Raw genomic sequence first — 10,115 nt, forward strand, 5'->3', positions numbered from 1 at the left:
GCCCGACAGTAATGTTAATTTTTTTTATTATTATTTTTTTTTTGAACAATATATTGCATAAATGTCACCTTGATAGACTAACATCTCATCTCATTGAAATAAAGTCAAACTTTCCTTGTTTAAGCAACTTGATCGATCAATTACTGTGGTTCTGGTGGTTCAACAATTTTTCAAATTAAGTTTGATGTTTGCTAAAATCTTGTACCTGTTATAACGTACGATCATTAAACATTCGCTATTACAATTTTGATTGTTTTATCAGATCTACATGCTCTGTAAATCTACGTGTGCTGTAAATTCGTGTGATTGCTAGTAAAAATTTATGTGAACATCATAGATTTTCTCTTGCAACAATTATCACAATTAAAATATATACTATAACTATGAAATAATGTAGTTACGCTAGCATGCGCAACATGTTCCGAAATCCGTAAAGTCAACGTCTTAGATTCTCTTAAATCAAAAGGTAACCACTTAAAAGTCACTTCTCTCTCACTAGACAAAAAAAAGTTTCAAATCAAATGACAGGCTTCAATATAGGTTTATATTACATGAAGTTTTAAGAAAAATTTTGATGGAGTCCTTCCTTTTCGACAAATAGTTTATAGGCAATTTGTTAATTCGATTTTATGAATTTGATTAGAATTTATAATTATGCAATAGGTATTTAGAAATGGCAATGGAAGCAATTTCAGAAATAGAACTAGTAATTAAAGATTGCAAAAAATCATTTATTACTTTGGATGGTCCATTCTACTTTAAAAAACAAAAACCACAATTATAGATTAACTCTCAGAAGATAAATAGAAAATGAATCTTGAAACACAAAAGAGAAGATAGCAGCGCTGCGTATGAGATTAGATTGCAGCCAAAATAAAATAAAACCATTTCGAGGAATAAACAATTCGTGATCTATTAGAAGAAGCGAAAGCTTTCTTAGAAATATCTATTATAGAATAATATTAAATTATGCGAAGGTCAATTTTGCTTTTATATACACATACACACTTTTAAAGAAAATAGAATAGCAAATAAAAAAATTAAAACTCTAATGCTGAATATCTCTGCATATAAATCACATGATAAGTTTTTCTATTTTTTATTTTATTTTTTGTTTTCACCCAAGGCAATTTGATACATCATTTTCCTCTAATACATAAATTTGCTGAATTTCAAAAATACATCTTACAAAAAACTTACGTGCGTTTACTTTGAAAGTGACGCATTTCTTCAGTGTAACACATAGATTAGTTCTCTCTAAGATACCTCATTAGTTATAAAGAAACCCTAAAGAAGGGAGAGTGGCCAATGATTGACGAAAATAAATAAATAAATAAAATGAAGTAATCCACGCTCCCCCTCATCGACAAGTGCGATGAAGTAAGAGGAGATGTCGGAAAGATGCCCTATCAACTAGGCTGCACTCTACCTTGCTGAATAAGGTACTGCATGTAGAAGCTTATAATACAATAGCATGTGTCATCTAGCTCGAGTGGCTTATGAATAAGAAGGAAACTGAAGTTAGGGTGCTAGCTAATAACCTTCGCAGGCGACGAGCAAAAAAGAAATAAATAAAATGAACTATCATGAAAAAATATCTCTGATGGTGCTTTTGTTACGCACACGTAGCCTATCACTTCTATAATAACATCCAAAAGTAAATTTGTAAGAAGCATTTCAATTATGAGGTTACGCTTTCCTTTAAAATAATACTTCAGAACTCTGTACGAGAGCTATCTGAGTGAATTATTGGGAGCTACCTAATTGAATTATCGAGAGCTATCTGAAAGAATTATCTGTGAAATTTCTTCACAAAATAACTTTAATATGCAGGACTGGCTTCCTCAATCAATCGCCAGATTAAAACGAGCAGACTTGGAGTCAAAGGCCGTACTTCTGATTCCACGCCTTCGTTTTCTATTACGATAATTAATTATCCAATATGCTGGGACTTCTGTAACCTTTTTGACTACGGAGAGTGAAGTTATGTTTCTTTGGGCCTTAAGGTTGTACCATAGGATATACTGCATCCTGAATTTCATTACTGAGTGATACTAACATTACGGCAATGATGAAATAATATATATACGATATATATATATATAAAGCTACTTACATGTATCATCTGCCAAAGGCTTGCTCCTAGAACAGTTTCGCTCAATACAATCTCAATATCTGAAATAAATATACGAAATTATAAAAAATTCATTTTGAATAAGGAGTCACATTTTACTTACGTCACAGAAAGCCAATAGATTGACGACATACTTACGGAACCTACCAAACCACATAAGTATAACCTAAAATTCCCCGATTTTGAGTTGCTATTAATAAAAAAAAATATCCTCTGAGCACTTTCTACAATTACCTTGACAGCGCTTAATTTAATTAACCGCGTAATATCTAGGCGCCTTTTTCTTTTTTTCAATTTGGATAATTTTATATAACATTATTTCGAATATAGAGAGTAGAGATCCAGTATACCTTGTAATTTGGTAACTAACTTGTAGTAATTCCCGTTTACGATACAATTTAACCTACGAGTTTAGGAAACTACTAGAACTACATTCTGAATCAAGGTTGAACGCAATATATGATGGCGGTACTCCATCTTTCTGATTCAGTGACTGGTGACTGGCATAAAGAACAGAGCAACGTGTGTAAAAGTACCCAGATGCCTAGATTTCAGCTCGCATAAAAGCAGAGTTCGACAATGAAATAAGATAAAAAGAGGTTGTGGCAATATTTGATTGATTTGATTAATTTGCTACTTTGTAAGGATATTAATTTAAACAAGAAGTAGTTGTCCTCCTCTTTTACAATTACTACAGCGAAATTTACACACGTGGAAGGAAATGACTAAGTTAGAAATGTTGCAAGAAATAGTCGTGCTTGGACTTTCAATAACTTTTAATTACAGGATTATTTGGATTAAAGCCAAAATTATGAACGATAGAATTATAAATACTTCATTAAGTTTAAAAAATAAATGTACATGAATTTTAAGCGTATTAACTACCTAATCGTTAGGTTTTACAACTCAGTAACGTCTTTTAAAAATACATATGACATGCAAAATTCTAATTAAGCGCATTACAAAAGTCACGATTTCAACATTACGGGACAGTCTGAATAAAATGCAATTAAAGTTTTTTCTACCGCCAAAGAAAGGTCAATTACTTTTGAAAATAAGGAAAAGTCCTTTAAAAATTTAAGAAATATGCTATCAATGTAAGTACATGTAACTTTAAAAGATTTTAATAACATTTACTTATATATAGGAGTAACAAATATTTAAAGATCATAGACTGAAAAGCAATAATACTAACCACTGCTTAAGACAGAGATCCCAAAGTTTATAAACAAAACAGTCTCATTTTTTGTTTTCAAGCACCTGTAACAACACATCTCTGCAATATACATCCTTCTGAACTTCCTTCAAATTACTGAAGCGGTTTCCTAATATTTTTATTTTTATAAGAAATCTTCCAAGTTATATCAGACCTTTTAGACAGCTCCCGTATCCTCGCTCTTACATTAACACCTTATGAACTTGAGCTAAGTAACCTACAAGAGATAAATAAATTAATAAATAAACCCCAAACTATTCCTTTCTCTATAATTAGTAAACAATTAAATTAAACTGTTCAAGGAAAACAAGCCTATTGAATTACAATTTTTGTGCGCCTATTAACTATTATAAAACCAGAAACTCAATTTCAACGGTATTTAAAGTTCCTTCATTTTTTACTGCTGCAAACTGATCTTTATTTAAAATAATATAATTTTCCTCTTCGATACTACACAAACACCTGCATTTTAGAAATTCCACTTTAGTTTTCATGTTTATTGATCTTTACGGTCTAGATTCCATATAAACGTGAATTAAGATTTATCTATCTAAGTGGGTTAACATCTAATTGCCAAAAGTTTCGATTCGGGTGCATCGCTTCAACCGTTAGCTGTTATTGTTACTGTACGATATGACAGGTAGGTTATACTCGATTATAGTGGCAATCAGGTGACTAATATTGCACCAACACCTTCTTTATCGTATTTTGATTATATAAAATATTTGGTTTAAATTTTTCGGATCTAATTTGTAATTAATTGTTACAGGGATCTTTGATTATGATTCGATACAAGGTAATTGAAAAAACAACGCCTAGAACTGTCAGCTCCTTTAGATTGTATAAGGAGATGAATATAAGAATTAATTGTAGAAAACATTCATAGTTTTTGATGACTGAAACACTGATAAAAAAAATTGTTTTCAATTTCAGTCATAATATTTTTATTATTTTTTGCCAGGCTTTCGACTTTGGGACTTCGGGGCTTATGCTGAAATAAGCCGTATTACGGCTTATTAGGACTAAAATTTGCAAATATTTTTCTTATTTTTGTCAAAATTAATTTAAATTACGCTGCTAGGCTGGTATGGATGCCAAGATCCCTAAAGAAGTGGAAAGTAAATTCTTCATGAACTTAGTTTTCTCTCCGCTAAGTGTAAGGAATTAACTAGGAAAATATATTGGGTCTGGAATTTAAACTTGGTATTGTCGCTATACTTAATTCCTAATGGGTACATTAAACTACATCAACACGCCGCACAAATCTGTAGGGCCACTTCTTCGTATAGAGAGTACAGTATTAGTTAAACTAACACAAGTTCCATATATCGTACGTAAAAAAATATATTTATAAGATTAGTTTCCTCATTTTAAAGTCACCTCTTTTTTCTTTTCAACGTACCGAAGTGGATCCTTGTTCTCTCCAAAATAATTGCCAGACTTCTCTACTACCTACTCTTCTTCACAAAATCATCTTCCACGTCCTGCAACTAACGTAAACTGAATCTTCCTCATGTCCTCTTCTGGACCACCTTCATCCCACCCTTACACACTTACTGCGTAAGGTTTGAATCACCGTATCCTTCCTAGCTTTATGGCTGCCACAAAATCTTCCTCCAAATAAGTGTTTTTACTCCTCATTTACGCGGATTATGTATAATATAATGTTTTGGATTAAGTGATCCAAAAATGAAATCAATGATATTCCACAAAGATATTTAACAGTAGCATACAGTATCTTAATCTGGTGACCGAACTCCTCCGCTTTTTCTAATTTATTCAATACAATTTTTAAACTATTTATCAATAGTTTTCAATACTATCGCCTTTGACTATTTAAGTTATAGTACAATAAAAAATTCATAGAAACATTAACTTCAAAAGATGATTAGTACAATGAGATCCATTAAATAAAAACGTAAAAAAATCACCTGGAAAGTTCCTACCTCATTCAAGTTCTGAATTCTAAGACCTATGACTGTTTTTCCTCATAATTAAGAAAGTCCTTGGCGGTTTTATGCCGGGTCTAACTCGAACTCTTTGTTGTTCACCCTGTAAATTGTAACACAAGCAATAAAATATAAAACCATTTATTATTATCTTGGTAAATGATGGAATAAAATTAAAGAAACTAAAATTTAATGACATCCATTAAGATTGATCCATTAATTTGAATGATTCGTAATAAGTATGTGAATAGATCGTGGGTATAAACATGTTTGATTTTCACGTAATTAGCTGGGGAATATTACAAATTATAAATCTACTTGTACATTGCCTAATTTAAATCTGCCAGTCATATTTTCGAATTAAAAAAATATCTGTATTTATAATACTTATTAACAGGGCAAACACTTTCGGAAAGTTCCATTAATAAGGAAGCAAATTTCTATGTTACATTTTAACGTTAAATTAAGATTTCTCTTTAAACTGTACTAAATAAATTTCGGACGGAACATTTACCTGAAATATAGATTCGACCAAAAGTGAGGTTCCTTAGAAAGAAAGAAGAAAAAAGGAAAACAAGGGTAAAATGATAGCTTTCGAAAAAAACATGTCAGAATTCGAGTACATTTAAATTGCTTACTTTCCTTGTCAATTTTTCTGTATTTTTAAATAAGAATGATGGGGTTCAGTTCGACACAGATGTGAGTTTTTATTGCGATACGATATTTGACTGCACTATATTTTATATCTACGCTAACTAATTGAGGTTTAGATTTTTGACTAATTTTATCATAGCTAATACGCTTCTTCTGCTTTTGTTATTTTCAATTTCCACATTTAATGCTTCTGTTAATAATAATGATCTTTCGAATTGATTAAGAACACCCAAATATCGTTAAACAAGGGTAACAGATTGATTCCACATATGAAAACATAATTGTACAGATCAGGCAAAAATCATTCCCTCTTAGATTCATCTAACCACAACTTGAACAGTTAAATACAATGGTATAGAGTGACAAAGTACAGGGGAGATCTAAAAATAGCTTGGCTTTGAACAAGGTATCAGACTTCCCACCAACTACTCACCTAAGAAATGTATATCAGAATCTCAGACAGCTCTAATCTCTAATTAACTGACAAAAATCTTTTAAATCGCTAAGCTATATACAAACATATTTTAACTCAGATCATGTTCTAAGTGACGTGCTACATATCGCCTTGTGAGTACCGTGATTCATATGAAATTTAAAAATCCATACGGAACTTAAGAAACCAGAATCAAAAACTTTACAGGAAGGACAGCGTTATATATGTCTAGAGCACTTTCAATTAATTAGAAATGAGTAGACATTATGTATATATATTGACTAATTGTTATACTTCTCCAGTTATCTGCATTAATTTAATTCTAATTTATTCACTGTTAATTAATCTATTCACTGTGTATCATTCTAATTAAAGGCCTTGAATATATCTAATATATCTTGACTGTGATAATTCTTTAATTATTAATATGTTATACACAAACACTTTGACAATCTGAAGCCATCACAATACTTTCTACCAATACGTTTATAACTTAACCGCCTAAATACTTAGCACGTGTTCCCGAGAACATTGGTTATTGAGTTTTTATCACGAAACTCCAACTTTAAGCCCCCCTTCCAAAGAATCAAAAGAACTAAATAGATTTTCGCCGCCTGTAGAACATCAAGTAATATTAAAAGCTTGAAGAGAAAGTAACAAAACTCCTGAAATCTGCTATTTATTACACCTCGCACCTGCATTTTATCAGTACTGGTTAATTATATTTATCTATTTCGCCTATCGAGCTCTCAAGGACCTCTGCTGTGATGAGAACGCCGCTGGGAATCCGACCCCGCTCTGTGAATTCTACCTTCACCGTAAAAAACAAAAAAAACATTCATAATAAAACTAAATTTATTCTTAGAATCTAAACATCCAGCCAACGTGTGTACAACTTACAATGACGTAATAGAGCCAAAACTGACGGGAAAAAACAGAAGAGGAATTTCCGAGTAAAAGACCTCACTTGTGATAAAAATATGAACAAAGTTAAAATTATAACAGATATATATCTAATGGAAGTTACGTAACCCTTTGGTATATCCAGGAAGGTCAATGACGGGGACACAACAAATCCTGTTCTATTCTGTTTCTGGTTATACAGATTTTTTTTTTTAATGTATTATTATTATTGAAAACAAATCTAACGTACACCACTTATAGCAATTTTTGTAAGTAACTTGAAAATTAAAATTCGAACCAAAACGATATCAATAATTCATTAATGTCCACTTTAATGAAACCATTTTAGAATTTTTTTTTAACTAAAAAGAAAAATCTATTCAGTATGTTGGTACTTCTGTTCAGCCGATGTAGCTTCAAATTTATTTAAACACATTACATTACAACGTTGGCGCTAATGACCAACGCAGACGATGAGCCGGAAAAAAAAAAATTACATTACATTAGAACGTTACGGTCTATGCACAACACATGCTGATGAGTGTGGATGGATACAAAAGTGAAGTCGAAATCTCCACAATTATTAATCCGCTATCTTGGTATCCAATAAACTTGAGTGCTACCAAGAATAAAATCAAAGATATTATCCAGTACTGACCTTACCACATTCTCAACATTGCAGTACAGCTGTTATATTCAGTTAGTCCTATTGCTTCCTAAACACATATTACCAAAGATTGTGGCTGAGGAAATTATTAAAAAAAGGAACTTCTTCTGGTATAAAGAATGATCTGTCTTAATTATAACACACAGGAGAGACACTTATACAGAGTAGCGTATCATCTACTGCCAAACAATTACTCATGATTAAAGCTAAATTATAGTTTGACAAGAAATCAAAATATACATTTATGTACCAAGTGGAACAAAACATCCTTTGTTAAGTGAGAGCTACCTGAACAGGAGTGTATTGAATATCTAAAAAGCCGTAATTGGAATAAACAGTATAACTACCACAGAGCGTACAATTATAGAAATTTTCTTGTACAAAAATATAATACAAGGTAAAATACACACTACATTGAAATTTGAAAATTATAAAGTAAAAGGAAAAAAAGATGGTAAGTAAATGTAGAAAATAATTAAATTAAAATATGAATGAATCTATTAAATAGAAAAGTAAGCCGAATTGTAGATGGACTCAGCAGATGGACTGTTCTCCATGCTAGCACTTCTAAGATTGTAATGTTCTACTTAACTTAAATGTACTATTTAATGCGATCAAAATAAAACACACTATTATTATATTCCTTCATCTCAACTTTCCCTCACAATGTTAAGGTCTTCAAAAAAATAAAAACATTTCTTTTTATTTTTGAACTGGTTATGTGCTATTTAGGTGATAATCTTATAAAGAAGACTGTACCTGAATGGCCAGTTTGCATCGTCACAGTGAAAAGGTAGGCCATATTATGTATTGACCTCCATATTCAAAGTAAATTCCTTTTTATAAATATAGTAGGCATTTGAAAAAGATAAAACTATAATTTAGTTTATCTGTTGGAAATTTTATAATAATTTGTTAACAAACGTAGCATAAAACGTAGCAGATTAACCCAGGAAAAATAGAAGGGTTCTTTTCGTTTATTTGTTCGCCCACAATTCTTGATAAATCACGATAAATCTAAAAATAAAGCTCCTTTAACCTAACAATAACCTATCCTGGGTAAATTAAGGGTCATCTTTAAACTCAAAATAAACGCAAAAATATTCAGTCAAGAGATATGGATGGCATTAAGATTTTAAAATGTTCAGAAGATATTTTTCTCAGCCTTTGGCATATTCATGAATATATTGTTTTTTAATAATAAAAATTGCACGGAACCTAAAACCATCACCCACTCACCATAGTCCGTTGATTAAAAACATAATGTATTAATAATTAAGCTCAGTAAAATCTTATGAATCAATACTATGTGCAATTTGTTCCAGTTCAATAGAAAGCATGTGGTGATGAAGTAATAGGGATCCTAAAAGACTACTGCGCGAGCCATGCGTGTTCTGCGTGAAAACGAAATGAAGGATGTCTTGTTCAGTGAACAGTTCGGTGATAGTTTTATAAATTTTACATTGACGTCACAACTTAGAAGGAGAGTTAAACTTTATGGGAAATAGTCCAGTTAAATTCAACCACAAGTACTCGCCAAGTACAGATCTGAAAAAAGAACTAAAGAGCCAGTGCAACACTTCTTCATTGGGCTATAGCCCACTACTTGCACTTCTCTATTCGCCTTCACCAATCTTCTCTGTCAATTGCAAAGCTTTCTAGTTCCGTACATTAAGCAACGCGTTCACGTCTTCACTCACAAAACTATCCATTCATTTTAGCTGTCAGCTACGCAAAGTATAGGAAAAGTCAAGATAAGATAAAGTACAGTACTGTGTTACACCTCAACTTATTGCAAATGAAAGTTACTTTTCTTACAAAAAACAAAACAAAAAACAGACACAAAAGAGCAGTGTTAGGGAAATGTGAAGCGTGTGGATTTATTGGGGAAATCTAAGAGCCGGACAATAGTTTGGATCACGGACTAATGGCATTTGTCGCAAATAAGATGATTTGAACAATACTCTGACCAAAAAGGTTCTAAATTATTTGTAACTTTGAAAAATTCCATCTATGTTCCCTTGAATTCAAATATTTACAACCAACAACTAGAAAGAATACATTTTAAGTGGCCCAGCGTTATCCCAATTAGCTTCACATCCAAACATGTTTTATTTCGGCAAGAACTAACGCTCGGCCATAAACCCTACAGTCGAGTC

General features: G+C 31.6%; 1 protein-coding gene across 40 annotated transcripts in view; it reads right to left on the reverse strand.

The window, feature by feature from the left end:
- The window catches only part of Efa6 (Exchange factor for Arf 6), a 64,836-nt gene that overhangs the window by 5,218 nt on the left and 49,503 nt on the right, over positions 1-10,115 (reverse strand). For 37 of the 40 annotated variants that reach the window (XM_074122781.1, XM_074122749.1, XM_074122773.1 and 34 more), the window contains 3 exons: positions 5,297-5,402; positions 3,330-3,567; positions 2,117-2,175 (listed from right to left, as the gene is read on the reverse strand). The gene's annotated coding sequence lies outside the window, so the exon portion shown is untranslated. Of the gene's footprint in view, positions 1-68; positions 206-2,116; positions 2,176-3,329; positions 3,568-5,281; positions 5,403-10,115 lie in introns of all 40 variants that reach the window. The other 3 variants (XM_074122780.1, XM_074122776.1, XM_074122771.1) reach the window with 3 other exon arrangements.

Source organism: Rhodnius prolixus, unplaced genomic scaffold, assembly GCF_049639745.1.
Source record: "Rhodnius prolixus isolate KJV_2025 unplaced genomic scaffold, Rpr scaffold_8, whole genome shotgun sequence".
NCBI lineage: Eukaryota > Metazoa > Arthropoda > Insecta > Hemiptera > Reduviidae > Rhodnius > Rhodnius prolixus.